At 38.7% G+C, this 23885-nt stretch overlaps 1 pseudogene; it reads right to left on the bottom strand.

The window, feature by feature from the left end:
- Positions 1 to 23885, bottom strand: part of LOC114213797 (uncharacterized) — a 160153-nt pseudogene that overhangs the window by 85634 nt on the left and 50634 nt on the right.

Genomic DNA, 23885 nt, shown 5'->3' with positions numbered 1-23885 from the left:
AAGTATGATGTTAGCTATGAGATTTTCACATATGGTCTTTATTATGTTGATGTATGTTCCATCTAAACCTACTTTGTTGAGGGTTTTTGTCATGAATGGATGTTGTACTTTGTCAAATGCTTTTCTGCATCTATTGAAATGATCCTATGGCTTTTATCCTTTCTCTTGTTAAAGTGAGGTATCACATTGACTTATTTGTGAATATTGAACCACTCTTGCATGCCTGGAATAAATACCACTTGATTGTGTTGAATTATTTCTTACAATGTATTGTTGGATTCAGTTTGCTAATATTTTGTTGAGGATTTTGCATTTATGTTCATCAGAGATATTGGCCTATAGTTTTCTTTCTTTCTTTCTTTCTTTCTTTCTTTCTTTCTTTCTTTCTTTCTTTCTTTCTTTCTTTCTTTCTTTCTTTTTCTTTTTTTGTAGTGTCTTTATCTGGTTTTGGTATCAGGGTAATGCTGGCCTCATAGAATGAATTTGGAAGTTTTCCTTCCTCTTCTATTTTTTGGAATAGTTTGACAATAATAAGTATTACCTCTCCTTTAAATGTTTGATAGTACCTATCTGTCAAGCTATCTGGTCCTGGAGTTTTGTGTGTTGGGAATTTTTTGACTGCTAATTAAATTTCATTTCTAGTAATCAGTCTGTTCAATTTTCTGTTTTTTCTTGTTTCAGTTTTGGAAGGTTATATGTTTCTAGGAACTTACCCATTTCTTCTAGCTTGTCCAATTTGTTTGCATATAACTTTTCATAATATTCTCATAATGCTTTGTATTTCTGTAGTATCATTTGTTATCTCTCTTCCTTCATTTCTGATTTTATTTATTTTAGTCCTCTCTGAATCTGGCTAAAGGTTTATCAATTTTGTTAATCTTTTTGAAGAACCAATTTCTGATTTCATTGATCAATTCTATTGGCTTTTTTTTAGTCTCTATTTCATTTGTTTCTGCTCTAACCTCTATTATTTCCTTTCTTCTACTGGCTTTGGGCTTGTTTGTTCTTCTTTTTCTAGCTCCTTTAGGTGTAAGTTAGGTTGTTCTTTTGAGATTGTTCTTGCTTCTTGAGCCTGTATTGTTATAATCTTCCTTCTTAGAATAGCTTTTGCTGCATCTATTGTTATAATCTTCCTTCTTAGAATAGCTTTTGCTGCATCCCCAAGTTTTTGGACCATTGTGTTTTTATTTTCATTTGTCTCTATGTATTTTTAATTTCCTCTCTGATTCTTTGGTTGGCCTATTCATTGTTTAGTAGCATGTTATTTAACCATGTATTTGTGTTCTTTTCAGATTTTTTCTTGTGAATATTTCCAGTTTCATACCCATTCTAAAAGCATTGTATTTCCCCCCACCATGTTTTGTGTATATGATATCACACTTTACATCTTTTAATTTTGTGAATCCATTGACTGATTTTTATAGATTTTATAGATATAATTGATTTTACTTCTTTTATGCTTTAGCCTTCATACTGGTTTGATATCCACTATTTTTTTTTAATTTTTTATTGTTATGTTAATCACCATATATTACATCATTTGTTTTGGTGTACTGTTCCATGATTCATTGTTTGTTCATAACACCCAGTGCTCCATGCAGAATGTGCCCCCCTCAATACCCATCACCAGGCTAACCCATCCCCCTACCCTCCTCCCCTCTAGAACCCTCAGTTTGTTTTTCAGAGTCCATCATCTCTCCTGGTTCGTCTCCCCCTCTGACTTACTCCCCTTCATTCTTCCTCTCCTGCTATCTTCTTTTTCTTTTTTCTTAAAATATGTTGCATTATTTGTTTCAGAAGTACAGATCTGTGATTCAACAGTCTTGCACAATTCACAGCGCTCACCATAGCACATACCCTCCCCAATGTCTATCACCCAGCCACCCCATCCCTCCCACCCCCGACCACTCCAGCAACCCTCAGATTGTTCCTGAGATTAAGAATTCCTCATATCAGTGAGGTCATATGATACACTATTTTTATTATGTTTGTATTTACCTGTGAAATTTTTTCCTATCATAATTTTCTTACTGTTGATTATAGCCTTTCCTTCCCATTCAAAGAATGCCCCTTAATGTTTTTTGTAAGACTGCTTTAGTGTTGATGAACTACTTTAGATTTTATTTATCTGGGAAACTCTTTCTCTCTTCTTCTATTCCTGAAGATAGACTTGCTGGATAGAGTATTCTTGGTTGCAGGTTTTTTCCTTTCAGCACTTTGAATATAATATATTTCTACTTATGAAAGTCAGCTACAGCCCTTCTGGCTTGCAAAGTTTCTGCTAAAAATTAGCTGATAGCCTTATGGGGTTTCCTTTCTATGTAACTATTTTCTTTTCTCTCACTCCTTTAAAAATTCTATCACTACTTTTTGCCACTTTAATTATTATGTGTCTTGGTGTGGACTTCTTTGGGTTGATTTTATTGGGGGCTCTCTATGCATCCTGGATCTGGATGTCTGTTTCCTTCCCTGGATTAGGGAAGTTTTCAGCTGTTGTGTTTTTGTTTTTTTTTTAATAAATTTTCTGCCCCTTTTCTCTCTTTTCTTCTGGGATCCCTATAATGTGAATACTATTATGTTTGATGATGTCACTGAGTTCCCCTAACCTATTTTCATTTCTTCTTCTTATTTTTTATTTTTGCTGTTCAGCTTGGTTGTTTTTCCTTACTCTGTCTTCCAGGTCTTCTGCCTCCTCTAATCTGCTATTGATTCCCTTTAGTGTATTTTTAATTTCAGTAATTGAGTTCTTTGTCATTGATTTGTTCTTCTTTATATTTTCTATCTCTTTGTTGAAGATCTCACTGAGATCCTCCACTCTTTTCTCAAGTCCAGTAAGTATCTTTATGACCATTACTTTGAATTCTTTATGAGGCATATTGCTTATCTTCATTTCATTTAACTTTTATGCTGTGGTTTTGTCCTGTTCTTTCATTTGGGAAATATTCCTTTGTCTCCTCATTTTGTCTAACAAAATGTGTTTATTTCTACTTATTACAAAAGTCAGCTATATCTCCTGATCTTGAAAGTAGTGGCCTTATGAATAAGAAGTGCCGTGGTGCCCTGCAGTGCAATGTGTCCTGTTCATCAGAACCAGGCACTTCAGGGGTCTCTCCTATGTGGGTTGTGTGCACCCTAGGGTTGTGGTTGAGCCTCATTTTCCTTCAGTCCAGTCAGCTGCAATGGCCCACTTTGCATGTTGTGGGTGCACGATTCAGGGTTTGGTCCCTGTGCTGTTAAGTGGCCAGTCTGGGGCTGCCATGAGCTTATAGGTGAGCAGGTCAGCAGTCAGATCAGATGTCTGCCCTCAGCCTGTTTGCTGGAGCTGTGGTGACACCAGACTACAGGTGTTCTCCCTGTGCTGCCTCCTGAGAGATTTTTGTTGGTGGGTAGGGCCCGCAGTCAGATTATATGTCTGCCCCCAGTTTGTCTTCTGGGGCTGCAGTGGAACTGGTGTGTGTGGTTATCTTTCCATCTCCCCAGGGCAAGGGTTTCTTTGGAGTAGTACTGGCCCCTACTGGGACTGCTTGCAGAATGTGACATGGCAGGGGCCCCTTTGGAGGGACTTACTCCAGCTGAGTGGTTGGATCTGCAGGAGAATGTGAGTACAGAGAACACAGTGTTAGCAAGGTAGGTGGGGGGTATTCGTACTAGTTCCTGGAAGTGTCCCAATATCTAGGCCGGGAGTAGGGGAGAGATATGCTAATAACTGCTAATAACTCTATTTTTTTTAGAGAAGTTTCCTAAAGTTTCCTGCCCCTGCAGGACATGTTCCAAAATTAATAAATAAATCTTCTCATATATCCCAGGCACTTTTTAAACTTCTGTTTCTATACAATATCTCTGGCAGGGTTATTTGTTATGCTGCCTTGTTAAGGGCACGGACTCAGTTTCCTGTCACCCTCTGGTTCTCCTAGAGTGAAGCCTGCTGATTTTTAAAGTACCCAGAGTTAAGCCCTACTGATTGTAAAACCTCCTGAAGTTAAGACCCACTTGTTTTTAAAGCCAAATGCTAAGACACTCATCTTCCCAGTGTAGGTTCCCCATGCCTGGGGTGCCTGGCATAGGGTCTACTCCTCTCCCTTCTCTGTGCTTGTGGTATCCCTCCTGTTTGTGGTTAGTCTCTCCAGGAGTTTGGTTCCAACCGCATCTCCACCCCTCCTACCCTTTGCTATGTGGCTTCCTCTCTACAATTAACTGTGGAAATCTGTTCTGCTAGTCTTTGGGTATTTTCTGGGTTGGTTGCACCAATGTGGCTGTTATCTAGGTGTGTCTGTGGGATGGGGGGAGCTTAGGATACTTCTATTCCACCGTCTTCCCAGAAATCCAGGCTTATTTAGGTCTTTCTTAATTTCCTTCAGTAATTGTTTGCAGTTTCCTGTGCAGGAATTTGTGCATCTTTCATGAGACTTGTTCCTAGGTTTTTGATATTTTTGATACTGATGTTATTGGTATTATTAAACATTTTTATTTTCTAGTTGTTTACTACTGATATATTGATGTGTTGTTCATTTTTGTGTGTGTGTTCCCCTAATATCCAGGAGTCTTGCTAAATCCACTTAATTCTAACCATTAATCTGTAACTTCTTTGGGATTTTTTATTAATACAATAATGTCATCTGTAAATAATGAGAGTTTTATTTCTTCTTTCCCATATTATAACTTTTATTTCTTTATCTTGTCCTATTTGCTTTGGTTAAGATTTAAATATACTGTTAAATAAAAATGGTGCCAGAGGGCCTTCTTATTTTGATGTAGATCTCAGAGGGAGATTTCCTCTGAGATCCTCATTAAAGATGATGTTTTTTACAATTTTTTTTGTAGATATACTTTATCAGATTAAGGTAATTTTATTCTAATTTTAGTTTGCTAATAGGTTTGGAATTTTACCAGATTTTCTCTTCTTCATCTATTATGAGAAGTATATGAGTTTTTTTTCTTTTATTCTTTTAATGTGAGAAATTACATTGATTGATTTTTCAAATATTAGGCTATCTTTGAATTCCTGAAATCTAACCAATTTTGTTATGATATAATAGTCTATTTACACAATATTGGCTTCAGTTTGCATATACATACATATATACTTTACCATATATATATTTAGGTTTGTTCATGAAAGAGATTAGACCATAAATTTTATTTCCTTGAAAAATTCAGTTTTAATATTAAGGGTATAGTGATCTCTTTGCTTGGCTTTCTGTCTTATCTATTGCACTATTCCCCGGAGAGTCTCTCTTTTTGAAGCTCTCTCACCTATATTTCACTGTCATTTTTACTTGGATGCATGGGAAGAGAGATAGTAGAGCATTCTCTGATGTTCTGATTAAGCCTCAGTTTTAGGCAGGCACTGAGAACTTAGGTTTTAGGGGTATGGCCTTCACCGGTGTTCCTACCTTCTGTAGATGTGGTATTGGACTGAATCCTTTCCCTGCTCCCAGGGGTAGAGCTTCTTGGCCCCCATCCCTCTTGTTTCTGTCTCTTAGATGCAGTGTGTTTCTACCAATGCTCTCTGGCCAGTTTTTATGCTTTTTCCCCTGATGTTTAAAGATTTTGTTCCAAAGGGGAGATGAGGGAGTTAGGTCTGGATGTTTTGGCAGTGGCTATTATTCCTTCTCCAGAAAGGACCATGAAGAATGAAAGATCTCTCTCTCTGTCTCTCTGTCTCTCCCTCCCATGTAAGGATAAAGTGAGAAAGCAGCTTTTTGCAAGAACCCAGCCATGCTGGCAACTTGATGTTGGATTTCTAGCTTCCAGAACTGTGAGAAAATAAAAATAAATTTCTGTTGTTCAAACCACTCAGTCTATGGCATTTTGTTATTGAAATCCAAGATGACTAATATAGTGGTTCATATGATTTTTACTTGCATCTGCTCCAGATAAGCAAACGCTCAGCTCCAGTTTCTCCCTGAAGGTGCCAGTCTCTCTTACTTTGGAATTAGTTGCTCTGTGACCTCAGTTCTGTGACAGCTTCAAGAAAAATAATTAATTTTCAACTTGTCCATCTTTTTTTCTTGTTTTAGGTTTAGGAGTGATGCTCTTTCAAGCTTCTTACTCTCTGAGCTGAACCGTTAATCAACAACCTCCTGGCCATGTTGCCCTAACCCACTTCAGCAACAGGCTACAATAGAAATTTATTTCAGATACAGTACTCAAATGGTAGCATTCTGCACAAGATATCTGCTATAGGGCAACCCATAACAGGAAGATAAAGGAAGATAAATAGAGACTGAATTGGCCTTCTCTCCCATCTTCAAATATATATACCACAAACAACATGTTCTTTCTTTTCTTTTCTCTTCTTTTTTTTTTTTTTTTAGAGAGAGAGAGAAAGAGAGAGTGCACGAGTGGGAGGGGAGAGAAAGAGGGAGAGGGAGACAGAGAATCTTAAGCAGGCTCCACACTCAGCATGGAGCCTGAGAGGGAGCTCCATGTCAGGATACTGAGATCATGCCGACCCGAAATCAAGAGTCAGCCACTTAACTGACTGAGCCACCCGGGTGCCCTCTACAAACACATTTTTTCTGAACTAATAATGGGAATCTATTATCTGATACATGGTATATAATGTCACCAAATATTTGTAAAGGGGCTGTCTTGGAAAATTTGTTAAGTATACAAGGCATAAAGTAGAATTGTGGTGGATACTCCACTTAAGTTCCCCTTTAAGGAAGGACTTGCCACTCGACTGTGGAGAGTGTCATCAGTAGATTGCATTTGGGCATCAGCTTTTAAAGAGTCTGCTTCAACTACTGAGGACTGCTTTGCTAGAAGTCACACCCTCCCCAGGCACCTCGTGTTCTATGACTGAGAAGTGGTGGATATTTCTGATGGGCAGTACTCACTCCAGGGCTCCCTACCAGGTTGGCCCAGAATTAGTCATCTTTAAATTGCTGTTTAAATTCTCCATTTGCCCAATCCTGCTTCCTCCTCTTTTCTTTCATGGTGTGGATCCTGAATAAATATCTAGCCCTCCAAATTCCTCATCAGTATCTGCTTCCAGAGAATCCAACCTGAAATAGCAATGTACTTTAATTTTTTCCTTTGCAGTTTTATATCTTCATATCATTCATAGAGGTTATCATGCTGTAATGCTCAAAAATGTGTTCTTTGTTGTTGACTGATTTGGTTGATTAGGATCAATAAAAAATGGGATAGATGTCACAAACTTAGTTTATTGTAGGATGCAGTGCCCTATATTTTTTTTATCCTTGATTCCATCCTTGATACTCCCTTTCCCTTATTCCCCATATACAATCCATCCAGCTGTATTTGAAGTCCTACCTTCATATATCTCTCTACCTATTTCTTTACATATTGTGTTCAATACCCTAGTCCAAGCCATTGTTATCATTTGCCTGGACAACTGCAGGAGACTCCCTACTGTTCTCCCTACTTCCATTCTTTCTTATCATCAACCAATCCTTTATTAAATTTTTTTTATTGAGATATAATTGAATCTTTTAAAATATTTTTCCAGTCAGTCCACTTTTTACAAAGAAACCAGAGAGATCCTTTAAGATCCCTTACATAAAACTCTTTGGTGGTTTTTCATTGATCTTAGAATAAAGTCCAGACTTTAATGTGGCCAGCCAAGCTTTGCATGAACTAGCTAGGCTTACTTCTTTGGTATTACCTTCTATTCTTCTTCCCTTCACTTCATGTCTGCCTGTTCCTTAACCCCACCTGTTCTGTCTCAGGACCTTATCCTTACAGTCCTTTAACTAGAATGCTTCACCAGACCATTGGCTGGGTCAGTGCTACCTTTCAGTTCAAATAACACCTTTTCTGAAAGACTTTCCCTGATCATTCTACCAAAAGTAGTATTCCTCTTTTAATCATATTTCCCTTATATCATTTTTTTATTATTTGAAATTTCTTGAATTGTTATTTGCTTATGTTCTATCTCACTCCAGTAGAATATCAGCTGTAGGAGGTCAGACTCCTTATCTATCTTGTTCAATTCTGTGTCTAGTTCCTAGAATATTATAGTTCCTATTTTTTATTTTTATTTTTATTTATTATTATTATTTTTAAATATTTTATTTATTTGAGAGAGAGAGAGAGAGCACAAACGGGGAGGGGGTGGGAGCAGAAGGAGAGGGAGAAGCAGACTCCCTGCTGAGCAGGGAGCCCCACATGGGGCTTGATCCCAGGACTCTGAGATCATGACCTGAGCCAAAGGCAGACACTTAACTGAGCCATCCAGGCACCCCTATAGTTCCTGGTTTTATACATATTTATGCAAAGAATTAATAATTGGCACAGTTGAACCTGTCAACTTTTTCCAAATGTTAGCATCTTGTAAACATGGATTATCATAATCTTTAAAAGTATAGCAGTTAAACGTGTGGGCTTTTAAGCTAGATTGCTTGGATTCAAATACTAGCTTTATGGATTCCTAAATGGTGTGATATTTAGCAAGTTACATATCTCTCTGTAAGCCTCTTTCCTTACCCTCCTCCCCCCATGGGGATAATAGTAACTACTATCTACCTCAAGGCTTATGACAAGGATTATATGAGATAATCCATGCAACATACTTAGAGCAAAGCCAGGTATGTAGTAAGTGCTCCAAAAACATTACTTATTAATTGTAGTAGGGGAGTTACATGGAGATCTTGCCTTAAATGTAGGTAGAAGTGGCAGTCATCTGTAGGGTAAGCTTTGAGGGGCAGTGGGAAAATTTTCTTGCTTCAGAAGCTTCTACATGTCTGCTAAATTGCTTGACATTTTATCTTTGGGAATTTTTTCCTTGGATTTAGTCATTGTTTGCCCCTACAAAGCAGTCACGCAGGTTGGACAAGAAATGATTGGGAGAGAGAAGACAGATGGGAGAGACCAATGTAGAACGAAACCAACAAAGATGGGTGCAGGTAGCAGACAGACTGTATTAGGGAGATCCAGAGAGTGTGAAAACATAGGTGAGGGACTGTACATAAGAAGGAGGGCCCCTGTCCTTGGGAAGGCCTGGAGGAAATAAAAGCCTCGGATACAAAGGAACTGGATCTAGGAACCAAGTCAGAGATTAAGGCATGGATAATCTCTTGTTCCTGGACTGGAGTATAAGATAGTTAATGCAACTAGGGAACAACTCAGTCCCAGCCAAGAGGTCTTACAGAGCTCATGTAAAAGGAGCAAAACTGGTCTCAGCTTTAGACATTTGGTTATAATAAAACTAGAAGTATTTAAGAGCTAGCATCCAAATAGATCATGGGATCTTTACAGTGGAAGCATGGTTGGTACAGTATCAAGTGCTTGAGCTAGAGTCAGACACATTTCAGCTTTGCTCTTTACCATCTGTCTTAATTTGAATGGGTTACTTAACTCCTCTGAGCCTCAGGTTCTCTACCTGATGAAAAAGAACATTATAATATGTTTCTAATAGAAGTTTTTGGGGAAGATTAAGTGAGCTAACACGTGATTAACATTCTGCAGAGTTCCAGGTACAGCATAGAAGTTCAATAAATGATAATTTCTCTCCCTCTTATTGGTCATTTATATGTTGGGATGAATGTTTTTACATTTGCTCTATTAATAATAGTTCTTTTTGTCTGCCAAGGGCAAAATATTTGTAGCAGTGAATGGTTTGATTAGGGGAAGGTGAGGAAAAAAAAGAAGAAATAATATTGAAAGTCAGGTCTGGATGGAGTATCCAGTGGAGTATCACTGATATGCTTTAGGGTATTTCAGGTAGTCCTTTAGCAACTTGGGAAGAGTGGCTTGCTTATGCTCCAGTTAATTCTGCTCATTTTATCCTTTACTTCCACAAGGAAGTATTCTCTTTTCTTATTTCCTTGCTGTATTACAGTGATTACAGAGTGTACCTTTATTCTTGTGATTATTTGCTTACCAGCTGTCTTCCTCACTGGGCTGCTTGATCCATGCAGGCAGGCAACTCATTTGTATGCAGTGTGCCCACAGTATGCAAAATGACCATGATAGCACCTGGCATACAGGCAGGGGGCACCAGGATTGGGAAGAGGAACATTCAAATATTGAAAGTGTTGGGATAATTTAACTTTTCTTTCTGTATAGTTTTGCCTAGGGCTTTCAGAGTTGTTAAAATGCTGTATGGATATTATGATTCACTTGAGAGATGTTGGAGATTTATAAACTCTTATTATTATCCATATCATGGGTACCACTTTCTTTCTGGAAGATCTTGATATAGTTACTTATCAGCAGTGCATGGAATGCCTATGAGGCACCAACTATTCATTATGGCTGTTGTAGGTGTTTCAAAGAAGAGAATGAATTATTAAGATTATTTATTTATTATATATTTATTTATTATATATTTATAAATTTTAGAAAAATACATATTAACAATAATTATTTTTCCCACCTACTTTTAGGGATACATGTGGGTTTTTTCCTCATCAATGAAATAATATTCATTACAGTAACTAAGAGTGGAATTTCATTGTGAAATTACATTAATGTTAAACATTATATTAATGGTGGATATTACATTAATGATAAACAAAATTTTGTCTAAATATATTAAGTATGAGGCTTATTGAAGAATGAAAATATAAATTCCCACATTAAAAAGTATACTGACAATAAATTATGTTCCCATATTAACTTTTATTAAGATTTTTTTATTTGGTCATGAAAGATAATCTGAAAATTAAACACTTTACTTACCAGAACTTTTTTTTTTTTGGCATTTGCACAAAAATGAAGGTTGTTAAACTTGAAGAGCTAAAGGTTTTTCTTGGAGAGTGGATATGAAATATGACATCTTCTTTTTTGGTACAACACCAAAAATAATGATGTGGAATTAAATGAGTTCACTAGTTTTCAAATGAAAATAATTCAGGGAAAAGAATGCAGGAGAGGTCGTCACTTAAGGAAAATTTTTGCACTTACCTATCCCAAATTGTTGGGATATGATTGTGATGTTTTCCTAGTAACCTGTTTACATTTTTGAGTAATTGTTTCCATTATTTTGAAGTGAAATAAGAAAAAAATACTTTAACTTCTCTTACCAGAGTAAGTGAAATAAGCATTTTCTACATGCTTTCCTTAGCTACCATTTCTTGACCCTCTACTGTGGATCAGGCATTGGCCAAGTCCTTTAAATATGTTCTTCACAACAGTGAAGATATTATTATTCCTATTTTTATAGATGCAAAAAAATGATGCTTGCCCAAGGTCACCAAATGAGTAGGATCAGCCTGAATTTTCACTCAGATCTAAGTTTCCATTAAAATATGTTATATTCTCCAAATTAAGATTCTAAAATTCTAAAAATGTTAACATGAAAAATGTAATTTTAGGTACTAAACAGAAATCAAAGAATCCAATAAAACCAAGCAACTTCTTTCCTAAGGTGTTCAATTAGTAATAGTGGCATATCTTTTTATATCAACCTCAGATAATGGGTCACTACAGATAATGTCACTGATTTCTACTCCCCTCAGAGGGGATAATTACCTATTGACTTAATCATAATGATGACATTTTTTCTTGAATAGAAAGGAGAATGAAGACAATTATCAATGTGAAAATTCAACCATTTAAAATCTTTTCCCAGTGGATTATGGGGTATTCTTTGTTGATGCGATAAAGAGGCTGAGATAAACACATCATAAACCCCCCCTACACGGGGTACTAGGCAAATAGCTTATCTGACAGAGAAAGGATATGCAGTCCCTCAAACCAACAATGACAGGATGCTCTCAGGGACAGCAGGATCTCTCTGCTCTTGCCTTGCGTGGCACATGACAAACAGTAGTGAAAAATTAGCAATTATTGGCATTTGTCAAGTCTGGTTCTGTGGCAGGAAAATGGAAACAGCAGCAATCATGCTCAATTTAAGTCTTGGGTGATGTCAGACTTTTCACAGACTCACATGGACATCTGAAGAGACTTGAAAAGGTTTACAGATGTGCACTCAGCTATGACAGTGATGCTGCCAACGTGGCTCATGGATCAACTAACGATTAAGATATCAAAAGCTATCCCTGTAGCTTGCTGACAGCTGGTTCAATTGTTTGCACCTGTTTCCCCTGCATTACACATGTGTCTGGAATGGATTATTCTGCCTTGAGTTAGAAACATTTCACCTTTCCTCACTGGACCATCACTCCTGAAGACCAGGTGGCTCTCTACGAGGGTCCACAGGGGGAGGAAACCTGTGTGCTTTTGAAAATGGCTCTGGGATGTTGGGCCTGACAAGGTTATCAGTTAAGGTTAGTTCTTGTTAACAGTTAACAGTGATAATATGAACAATGTTTGCTTCTAACAGGAATAAGGGAGAGAGCTCTGTGATCTCACAGGGATATTCAACCTTCATCTCTTCTTCAGATAATAGTGTCACCATCCATCCAGCCATCTTGAATCCGGTGGTAGAACTAGATAGGAGTATAAGTAAATCAATGAGCCATTCCCTGGGTCCCCTGGTCTTCCTGTTGCCCAGGATACCTCTCTCACTCTCAGAGCCAAATTTACCGTGAAGCTGAGGAAACTCAAGCTTCAGATTCTTGCAGTTGCATGGGCTCTTTCCCAGGTTCTGAGAGTTGCCCTTGCAAGGGGTTCACATGGTTACATATTTTTGTAAAATGTGCAAAAGTAAGACATTTTAACCACAGTGGGTTAAGACTGCTGTTTCTTTCCACTTTGACTTCTCCTCTGACATACTTCCCATCATGTGATGTGGTGTTGGGGTGGTTGTGGGCACTTTTAGTGTCTGGTTAAGGGGAAGCTGAGTTGGGGACACATTTAGTTTGGGTTTAGTGGGATATTTTTATGCGGTTTGCAGTCACTTCCATGTATATTTAAGTTATTGCTGGCTTCCAGGAATACTCCTTACTGTCCATTATTTATGCCTAATTTGGAATTCATAATTCTATATTCTTAAGGAGGATCCCCTAAATTATAAAAGTTGCTGGTCCCCAAAAACCTGATATCTCCCACTTGTTCCGTATATCTAGTCACCAAATCCTGTCCATTCCATCTAGCAGTATGCAGGTCAATTGGTTCTCAAAAAATAAAAAGCCCAGATTTATAGTGTCTGCTAATTTCTGTGGCCCATCACAGCTACCAAGCTACCAATGGTTTAATAAGCAGCTCATATTATTTCTTTTCTTTTCTTTTTTTAAAGATTTATTTATTTTAGAAAGAGAGAGAGAGCATGCAAGTGAGCAGAGGCAGGGGCAGAGGCAGAGGGAAGGAGAATCCTCAAGCAGATTACCAGCTGAGCACAGAGCCTGATGTGGGACTCCATCCTAGGACCCTGAGATCATGACCTGAGCCAAATTCAAGAGCTGGACGTTTACCTACTGAGCCACCCAGGCGCCTCATGGTATTTCTGAATATGTAACAATTGACCATTGCAAGCTGGTACAACATGGCTCTAATATACCACTCATGCCCCCTCAGAAAAAATTTTATGAACTGGCCTCTCTTCTTCATTTCTAATTACCTTACTTAAGACTTTCATCTTTCCTCAACCCCATCATCCCAAGACCATTCTTAACAGCTTCTTATCCTGTTTTCAGTTACCTGGCTATTGTGAGCTCAGTCTACCTTCTAGAATACCACTAGATTTACTTCTTAAAATGCAAATTTGACCATGTGAGACTCTCACTTTAATCCTCCTCTGGCTTCCTCATTTTCCACAGGGGAAAAATTGAAATTCCCAAGCTTGTTTACAAGATCCTTCATGTTCTGGCTCTTACACATCATCTGGCCTCATCTCCCTCCATAGCATTGGAGCTTCCTGAGTGAACTCAACAATTCCCAAACATGCTGAAACCATCACTTTTCTGGGCTTTTGTTCATGCTGTGCCTCTGCTTGGATTCAGCTTCTTTCCTTTCTCTGCTGGCAAACTCCTATGCATGCACATATCTGTACACTGGTCTGTTTTTCAGACTGTGGAAAAGTTTCTCTGCACGATGGCTACCTCAAGGATGTCCTCTGCAGAGACTCATTAAATTTACAAAAGTTCACTTGAAGACCCAGGACAAAAGGAGGGACAAAGAACAGAATATCTCCATATTAGAAGTTACATTTGCCCAAATTCCATATGTATCTCACCGAACAATACCAAACAGCATTGTCCCACTAATTGAGACCACTTTTTCATTGCTGGCTCTAAAACATATCATTCACTATTGCAGGATCAAAGAAACTGAATTTGGATTTGGGATCTCAGGCCAGGAGTGTGAAAAGTTAACTGCAGGTTTTCTGCCCAAATCAGCTTCCAGAGATAGTCATTAAAATAGTGTCCTCTATCTTGTTGAACTGATAACCTGTATCATATTGTCACATTCCAAAACCACTCTGTATCTCTTCTACTTTCAGTTGCATTCCCTGTGAAGGTTACTCAACTTCATAAGGTTCTTGGGTCCTCCAACAGAATTCTTTCCATACTTTTTATAGAACTCATGAAGATGTACATAACCGTCTGTTTATATGCTTATCTCCTATGGCTAGACTATACACTCCTCAAGAATAGGAACCAGATCTTGTTAAACCTGATATTCTCAATGCCTAACAAAATGGACCCTCAATAACATGTAGAAATCCTCAATAAGTATGTGCTGAATAAAGAATGGAGGGATGGATATATGAATGAAATGATGAAGTAGGCAAGGCAGTGGTCAAGGTAGGAGAGATAAATTTTTCCATATTCATACAAGTGGCAGTTGGAATACACCCAGCATGATAGAATAGAATGACAACTCTGGAAATAATGGAAGCTCTTGGTTTTGTTGCTATTAATGTTTACAAGTATAACATCTTTATGAAATTAATCCTTATTATTGATATAATAAATTTTTAAAAAGATTTTATTTATTTATTTGAGAGAGAGCGAGAGTGCACAAGAGAGTGAGCATGAGTGGGGGTGAAGGGCAGAGGGAGAGGGACAAGCAGGCTCCCTGCTGAGCAGGGCGGCCAACTGGGGGCTCTATCCCAGGACCCTGAGATCATGACCTGAGCTGAAGGTAGATGTTTGATGGACTGAGCCACCCAAGCACCCCTTGATATGATAAATTTTAAGCATTAAAAAAAGAAATTTAGTTGGGGGGGGGGCCCTGGGTGGCTCAGTCAATTGAGTATCCAACTCTTGATTTCAGCTCATGTCATCTCAGGGTCATGAGGTTGGGCTCCATGCTCAGCATAGAGTCTGCTTGATGTTCTTTCTCTTCCTCTACCTCTGCTCCCCACCCCGCTCACGTGCTCTCTCTCTCTCTCTAAAATAAATAAATAAAATCTTTAAAAAATTTTTTTTAAAAGAGATATAGTTGGGATAATAGGAAAAACTACTAGAATTAAAGTCCAGCTCATGCCTGTAGTGAGTACATGATAAGCACTTAATGAATACTAAGTGTTGTGTAAGAAAAGGGGATACACAGGGCTAACTGGGGGAAGAGGTGGTAAGCTAAGAGAGGAGAGACCAAAAAGCAGTGTAGAAAAGAAATGCAGAGGAGGCTATTGTGATAATAAAGAAACTTGCTATTGGCTTTGTAGGAAGAAACTGGGGTGGGGCAGAGGAATATAGGAAAGCACAAATACCTTAGACAGAAAGATATCTACTAAACTAAATGAAAAAAGTGGGAGAGTAGATGGTTGTAGGCACCAATTTCAATAGACTTATTTGCAGAGGACTTTCTTATACATTATAAATACACATCATATAATTGATGTTTCTAAACTTTATGACAGTGTTTCCCAAAATCTGTTTTGTGGAACACTAATGTTTTCAAGATGGTAATGGTTATTTCATTAGAAAAATATTCCACATACCTTATAACCAACCTTTGCTCTCTTAGATATTAAAGGCTCTGGGAATTTGAAAACACATGTCAGCCCCCCTTTTTTGTTTTAATTTATCCCCTTTTTTAAACCCAACTTTTCCCAAATAGTTCTAACCATTAAACACTTCTTTCATAAAACATCTACTGAGACAGCAAAGGATGAGAATTTTCCTCAGAACATAGTTAATAAATATATGTGTTTCATCTAATTCACATCAAGGAGGCCCCAGAGTGTGACATGGACAGGGATACTTTATTTCCAACCAATCTTAATTTTTAGTAACCACAGAGACAAAATAGGCACAAGTGACTTACAATTTTGAAACTCAGTTTTCTTCTCTGTGGTATTTTATTCTCTGCCCTCAATTTTCTTCTCTGCCCCACCAATATGTGAAGATGATGGGAACAGCACCTCCGGAAATGCTTTGGAAAGGTTTAGAACAGCTGCTGGAAGACAACATGGCCAGATCACTGGACTAGGAGTCAGGAGACCTGGCATGCCTGGCTTTGACAGTTAATCTTCCATTAAGTGTGTGGGTTTACAAAAGTTATATGAACTGCCAGGATTTTACTTTCATATATATATATTGCATACATGCATGCAAAAGACTGGGTCTAAAAGCTAAAAGGTCCTGAGCTGAGATTGTTTGGCAGTAAGCTGAAAACAAGATGGGACACAGGGTAAGTGCCCAGTCTAGGTTGAGAAGTAGTAACAGCTGGGAGTGCTACAAGATAGACATGGGAGTTAACCAAGGGGAAAGGAAGGATGGACCCACTTTTGCTGGGTGAAGAACCTATCTGGGTGCTTGGCAACAAAACCAGGAGTGGAGGGCCATTGGCTCACACCTCCTTTCCTGGCCCTATCCACATACTTACCATCCCCATGTCAGCTTGTGCCTAGCTTGGCTGTCTGTGATATCTCTACCTTCTGCCTTAGGCCACAGGCCAATGGGTGCTGGATGTGGTGGTACATAGGAAACCCTCTCTACTCTTTTATAAGAATGGTCTGGAAATGGTATGCTATCCCCTACTTACCTCAGTTAGACTGCACCGAGTGGCAGGGCCCATTTGAACCTGGAGCTGTAGACTTCCCGAGCATTAATACATGTTTGTTGCCTGCTGGGTGCTATGCATAGGTGTAGAGCCCTCTGACTGCATCTGTTGTACCTAGTTTCCCTACTTCCCCATCTTCCCTGGACCCCTGGTATGTGGTTTTTTCTTCCATCTCCATAGAAGGACTTGACTCTAGATTTGGCCTTTTGTCCAGTTCCTATATTTTCCTTTTCTGCCGGGGCTTAAACCAAAATCTGATTTCCAGGTTTCTATTAGGACGTTTTGGCATTTCACTGTGTAGTCTTCCCATAGCCTTGGGGAAATTCCTAAGCACACCCCATGGGGTGAAGTCATCTGTTGCAAAATTTTTTAAAAAGGCTTAAAATGTGAGCTTTGTTGTTGTTGTTGTTAATGAACTGTATGCAAATGACAAAAATGCCTGATATAACAGTGACCAAAATCTTATCACCTTTTAGGAAAGCAATTTTGTGGCCTACCATTTACACTTTGTTGGATATCCAGAATCACTGCTGCCTCAAAGCCTGCTCTTCCTTTGTCTGTGTCTGAATATTATCCCCACACCATTAGCCCAGGTCATACCTCCCTGGACTTGGTCTTAAATTGCCAAAGTATGCTTCCTGCCAACCTGGTCAGACTCCAAAGTCAGTCCCAGCTTGATGGCCCAGACATGTGATTGCTAGCCTGGTGCAAAGAGGGAGTAGGAAGGGTTGTGGAATGACATCATGTGCACATTTAACTAAAACATGTCCAACTATATATAGGAGTTCAGAGAGATCGGGTGGAGATAATAGCATAGGTTCTACCCCCCCCATTTCACAAATTGATTATGCATCTGGGCGTGAGCAGGAAACAGCAGACAGAAATCAATTTCCCTTGATCAGTCTTAGTTCCCTTTTGTTTCTCCATGGTGTGAACATCTCACTGGGCTGGGTATGATTATAGTATTAAAGATGTATATTTTACTTACCACACAGTCCTTTAGTTCAACCCTATTATATCATTTGCTGCTCAACAAAAGAAATAGTCATCTGGGCCAAAGCTGTAAGAAAACTGGTTCTTTTGGATCTTCCAGAGCAGTACTGTCCGATAGAACTTTTGGTGATGAAGGAAAAGTTCTATAGTTTGTAGTGTCCAATATGGTAGCAAGTAGAAACATGTGGCTATGGAGTACTTGACATGTGGCTCGTGTGACAGAGAAATTTAAACTAATAAAAATTCATTTCAATGAAATAGCCTCATGCTACTGTATTGAATGGTTTTAGTTTTCTATTTCTGTATGGCAGATTACCACAAACTTAGCAGTTAACTTACCCTTTTATCACCTCACAGTTCTTTGGGTCAAAAGTCTGGGATACTTCGAGTTTCTGGTTAGAATCTCAAAAGACTGAAATGAAGGTGTTGGCAGGGCTGGGCTCTTACCTGGAGACTTGGGACAAATCTGCTTATAGGCCCATATAGTTTCTCATGGCTATAGGTCTAAGGCTCTTGTTTGCTGGCTGACTATTGGCCAGGGGTCACTCTCAGCAGCTAGTGGCCAATCTCTGGTCTTTCCACGTGGCGCCTTTCATCTGCAAGCCAGCAAATGGCTTATTGATTTCTTTCAGTGCATTGAATCGCTCTGATTTCTCCTTCTGCTACCAGCCTGAGAAAACACTCTGCTTTTAAAGGGCTCACTCGATTGGGTCAGGCCCACCCAGTTAATCTGCCCTGTATTTTATTTTAAGTCCAACTGACTAGGGAATTTGCATCTGCAAAATCCCTTCACAGTGGTACTTAGATTAGAGTTTGATTGAATAACCAGGATGGGAATCCCAGGAAGCCACCTTTAGAATTCTGCCTACCACAATCACCTTCTTCTTAAGATTTCCAATGGTAATTTTCACTGGGCTTAATTTTTGTATATCACATTAACTTTAGAACCCAACTCCCAAGTAAAATATGATCTCACAGTAGATAGAGTGACTTCATTGCTTGGGGTTTTAAATTCTTTTCTATTCTTGAGAATCACTTTAAAAATGTAGAAACCTAGAAGTTAGTGGCTGAAAGTTGTGTGGGGGAATGGAGCTGGAGAATGTGAGCCTGGATCTACTAAGACTTTAACTTTTTTTTTTTTTTAAAGATTTTACTTATTTATTTGACAGAGAGAGAGAGAGAACAAGCAGGGGGAGCAGCAGGCAGAGGGAGAGGCAGACTCTCCGCTGAGCAGGGAGCCCGATGCGGGGCTGGATCCCAGGACCCTGGGATCATGACCCGAGCCGAAGGCAGACACTTAACTGACTGAGCCACCCAGGAGTCCCTAAGACTTTAACTTTTAACACCAGTTAAGATGAGGTGATGTACCATTGAGATGGGCTGGCTGAACTGTGGGGAAGGAGGATGGTGAACCAACTGAGGAGGGCTTGGAGGAGGGGACAAATGGAAGGACTTAATGACTACTGAAGGCCAACTTCATGTCTCTCAAAATTATCTACCACTTTGGCATTTGAGCTATAGGTTTCCTCTCCATCACTTAGCAGAATTTGAGAGCTATTAAGGTCAACAAAACAGCATGATTTGTTAAAAAAGAAAAGATCCCTCAAATCCTTTCAAAGTGATATCAGTCTGCGTTAATGGAAGCATTATGTTCTAAACCAGCAAAAAAAAAAAAAAAAAAATTATTTCCAGTGACTTGGCACTAGTCTTGACTGAACATATTTCAACTGCTTTTAGTTTGGGATACCACATGTTGAAAAAGAGACAAATTAGAGAAAATTCAGAGAGCGGCAACCAACATGATAAAATGTCTAGTTAAAGGTCCATGGCTTGGCTCAGGGGATTGGTAATGGGATGTAAATCCTCCCTCGTCAGCACTTCAGTTTTAGCAATGTCTATCTAATGGCTGTCGTCGCTGCTTTTATTCAGAGACCAGCATGGGAGGAACTGATGGTCGGTATATGGTTCAGAACGTTGTAGTTTGTATTCCAAGTAGCATCACTGTTAGAGCCTTTTTCACCTTTCTGGTGAAGAAGTGAAGAGTTTAAACACAAAAGCTAAATCAGGTATTCACTTTGACCTGAGCCAGTTGGTTCTGAGTTTGGCTGGTTGTACGCTAATTATTCTGGGCAGAAGACTTTGCTGTGTTTGAATTAGGAGTGAGAGAAATTCTTTTTCTTGAGTTTAAATAAATATCCACAGTAGTTAAACTATTTCCAAGAAGTTCGCAATCTGCTTCAAGTTTAAGTATATTTAACTACAATGAGAAATAAAACAATAATCTAAACGACAGTTTAGTGCTCATGTTGATGAGATCTGTGTATTCTATACTTCTAGGAAGACCTCCAGTGGAAGCCAAATCATAATCTGAAGGTTGCTCTGTATCAGTACAGTGTTCTTTAGATGACTCTAAAATACCTGGATGTGTCTGTCCATCTATGGCTTTTGATCAATTCTGCATGACTGTCCAGATTGCTAGATGGGATGAAGTCTAGAATTCACAAGACTTCTGTTTTAGTCATGGATCTGATATTAACTCACTGAGTGATGCTTGGTAAATTGGTAAAATAAGAAACTGGTAATAGCCTCAAAGATCTTTTTATAATTAAAAATTCTTTGATTTTACATATATTCTCTATAGGCAGCTAGGTAGATAGTTAGATAATTAACTGTCATGTTCCATTTGCTAAAGACCTCAAGGCTCTTTACAACTATCAGTCAATTTAATAAACATTTGTTGGGGCACCTGGGTGGTTCAGTCGGTTAAGGGTCTGACTCTTGATTTCAGCTCAGGTCATGATCTCATCAGGGTTGTGAGATCAAGCCCAGTGTTGGGCTCTGTGCTGGGTGTGGAGCATGCTTAATATTTTCTCTCTCTCTCTTTCCCTCAGCTCCTCCCCTCCCCCTCTTTCTCTCTTTCTCCCTCTCTAAAAAAAAATTGGGGCAGCTGGGTGGCTCAGTTGGTTAAGTGTCTGCCTTCAGCTCAGGTCATGACCTCAGGGTCCTGGGATTGAGACTGGCTTTGGGCTCTCTGCTCAGCTGGGAGTCTGCTTCTCTCTCTCCCTCTGCCCCTCCCCCCTGCTTGTGCTCTCCCTCTCAAATAAATAAATAAAATCTGAAATAAATAAACAAATAAACATTTGTTGATGGCTTCCTATGTGCAAATATTGTATTAGGCATAGAATTAGACATGGTCTTTTCCCACAGGGAATTTAAATGATTAAAATATGAATTTATCTTACAAATTAATGTAAATATTAATGAATATGAATGATAGCATGAATATGATAGTATAATATGAATAAGGACTGATGATAATATAAGAGAATTAAATAAAACCAGCAAAAGAGGTGCAGACACCTGTGGATAGGATATGGGGTAGGGAAAATATATATTTAATGTTTAGAGATTAGAGAAGAACATAATATTTGAACTGAATTTTTAAGCATGGGTGTTTTCAGCGCAATGAACTGCTGGAATGGTGATGTGAAATTGTTTGCTTGGTAGGAGAGAAGGATACAGGAAGAGCTTCAGGGCCTCTCAATTGCATGGACCACTTCTGTAAAAGTCTACTAGGGTCACCATAACAAAATTCCTCAGACAGGTGGCTTAACGGAAATTTAGTTTCTCACAGTTTGGGAGGTTGGAAATCCAAGATCCAGGTGTCTGTGGGGCTGGTTTCTCCTGAGGCCCCTGTCCCTGGCTTGTAAATGGCCACCTTTCCTCTGTGTTCTCACATGGCCTTTTTTCTGTACATGTACATCCCTAGTTTCTCTGTCTATTCTTAGAAGGACACTAGTTGTATTGGATCAGGGCCCTACTCTTATGACCTCATTAAACCTTAATTATCCCTTAAAAGGCCCCATCTTCAACTATAGTCACACTGGGGATTAAGGCTTTAACATATGAATTGGGGCTATAGGACACAAAATAATTTATAACAATTCTAAGGATCTTAGAGGGGCCCTGGCCTTGAACTCACATGATGATATTTTTTTGTGTGTGAAAAGTGAGATTTTTTTTGTATTGTTTGTCTTTAAGAGTGCCCCCCAAATAGGATAGGCTTTAGGCCCCATGAAACGTGTGTCCACCTTCTGCCCAAGAGCAAGTTATTCATTAGGTCTGCTGTTCAGCAGGAGAGGTAGACCTGAGACAGGATGCTGTGTGGGGGAAGTGGGCATTTGACATGGAGGATGTAGGGGCTGATGTGAAAATCCCAGGTTCTGAAGCAGCTGTGAAAACTTTTAGACTGGGGGATCAATACATAGGAATTAAATATGCAGGTCTATAGCAATCATCTTAATCTTGCAATCCTATACCACTAGTGTCGACTGGAACCAACATTAACAGGAATCCAAAGGAACAAAACCTAATGGAACGTGAAGGGCATTCAGGGCATAGAGGAATGCGCTGTTACATTTGGAAGGAAATGTAGTCAGAGTCAGTGGAGATGAAGTGGGAGACCCATTCTGATTCTTTTTCTTTTTTTTCTGGCATGACATAAATATAAATTAGATTTAGGAAAAGATTTCTTGGTCTCAGAGTCAGGAGAAGACAGTTAATGTTAGTAAAGAGTGAAGACCTTTCAGGAAGGGGTCATGGATTCTATTCTTCTTCTTCCCTCTGCTGCTTCCCAAGGCCCTCTGCTGTTCCTCCTGTCTCCAGCTTCTTGTCACAATCACTGGGGGTGCTTGTGAAAAATGAAGGTTCCCAATTACCATGCCTACTCCCAGATGGAATGAATCAGAATCTTTGGGGGGTGAGGCCCCTAAATCTTCATTTTGAAGGTTTATATTTGATTTTTTTACTTGTCAGAGATTTTTACTGCCCTAGCAGAGTTCTGCTCTTGGCTGTTGCTACCATTAATATCTATGGATTACAACAACAAACTACTATTTTTGGAGCAGTTATTTTAAGCTATGCACTGTTCTAAGCAACATAGTCACTTGGTTTTCACAGTAAACCTTTATGGTCATACCATTATCCCCATCATGCAGATGAGAAACCAAGGCTCGGAAAAGTTAAACAGATTTTCCAAGGCCACGGAAAGCAGTGGTGTCCAAAAGAGTGAAGGGAAAAAAGGAGAAGGAAAATTTGGTAAGCATATTAATTTGCACATTTTCCTGTTATGTGAAAAACGACGTTAGCGTTATAGAGTCCCTTGATTGTGTGGATGGTGTAATAAACATGAACTCCTCAGACTCTTGCCTGCTGGGCCATTGCTGAGCTATACTGTTCAGCTGATACTCTGATGAAATGGAATGCCAGGAAATTCCAGGCACTTGTGGCAGAAGAAATAGATTTCATGCACTTTTCTTGCCAATACTAACATCCCTCTATGACACTTACGAAGCTGTGGAGACTTGTATGCTTGGCTAATGTTCACATTTTTGGTTTGATAAGAAATTTGGGCAACTTTAGAAATAAGGTGTGTGGCTTTGGAAAATAGGAACAAAAACTTACTGTGCGATAATCTTTCTTTCAGTAGGCTCTGAATTGGTAAGTAGGTTGTTGTTTTTTTTTTTTTGAAGCAAAATGAAACAACTCATAATCAAAATACTTATTGGGAACATGATAATATTCCATCACTTAATCCTCCACAGTTTCATTTAGAAGATAATTCCCATTCATTGGACCCAAAAACATAATAAAGCTTCTTGAGGCAACCCTTGCAATTGCCATGTGAATTTATAACACAAGCAATGTGTGTATTCCCTCAACAAATTTACTTTTCAAATACAGAAAGAAATAAAATATCCATGTTTATTATATTTAGACTGACTGGCTATCAGTTATAAGAGATGACAATGGAAAAGAGTCCAAGTTGATGTAACTCATTTTAACAAAAGTAGTTCTTCCGAAATTAAGAGGTTATTTCACAGATGTTTTGTTTCTGCAGATGATGAGAATGAATATTGACTTCTTTTAATATTTATTTGAATATAGGTTTCTGGTTTCTAAACAGTTTTAGAGTTTAAACATATTTTGAAATACACTGCAAAATCAAAATAAATACAATTCACCTGTTGTCTATTTTTGGCTTTTATTAAATAAGGAGCTAAAGACTC

The sequence above is a fragment of the Eumetopias jubatus genome, unplaced genomic scaffold (genome assembly GCF_037043125.1).
Source record: "Eumetopias jubatus isolate StellerSeaLion01/CBP00866 unplaced genomic scaffold, mEumJub1_p1.0 scaffold_4, whole genome shotgun sequence".
NCBI classification, from domain to species: domain Eukaryota; kingdom Metazoa; phylum Chordata; class Mammalia; order Carnivora; family Otariidae; genus Eumetopias; species Eumetopias jubatus.
Note: the sequence above shows the minus strand (reverse complement) of the source record. Positions and strands in the feature narration are given on the sequence as shown.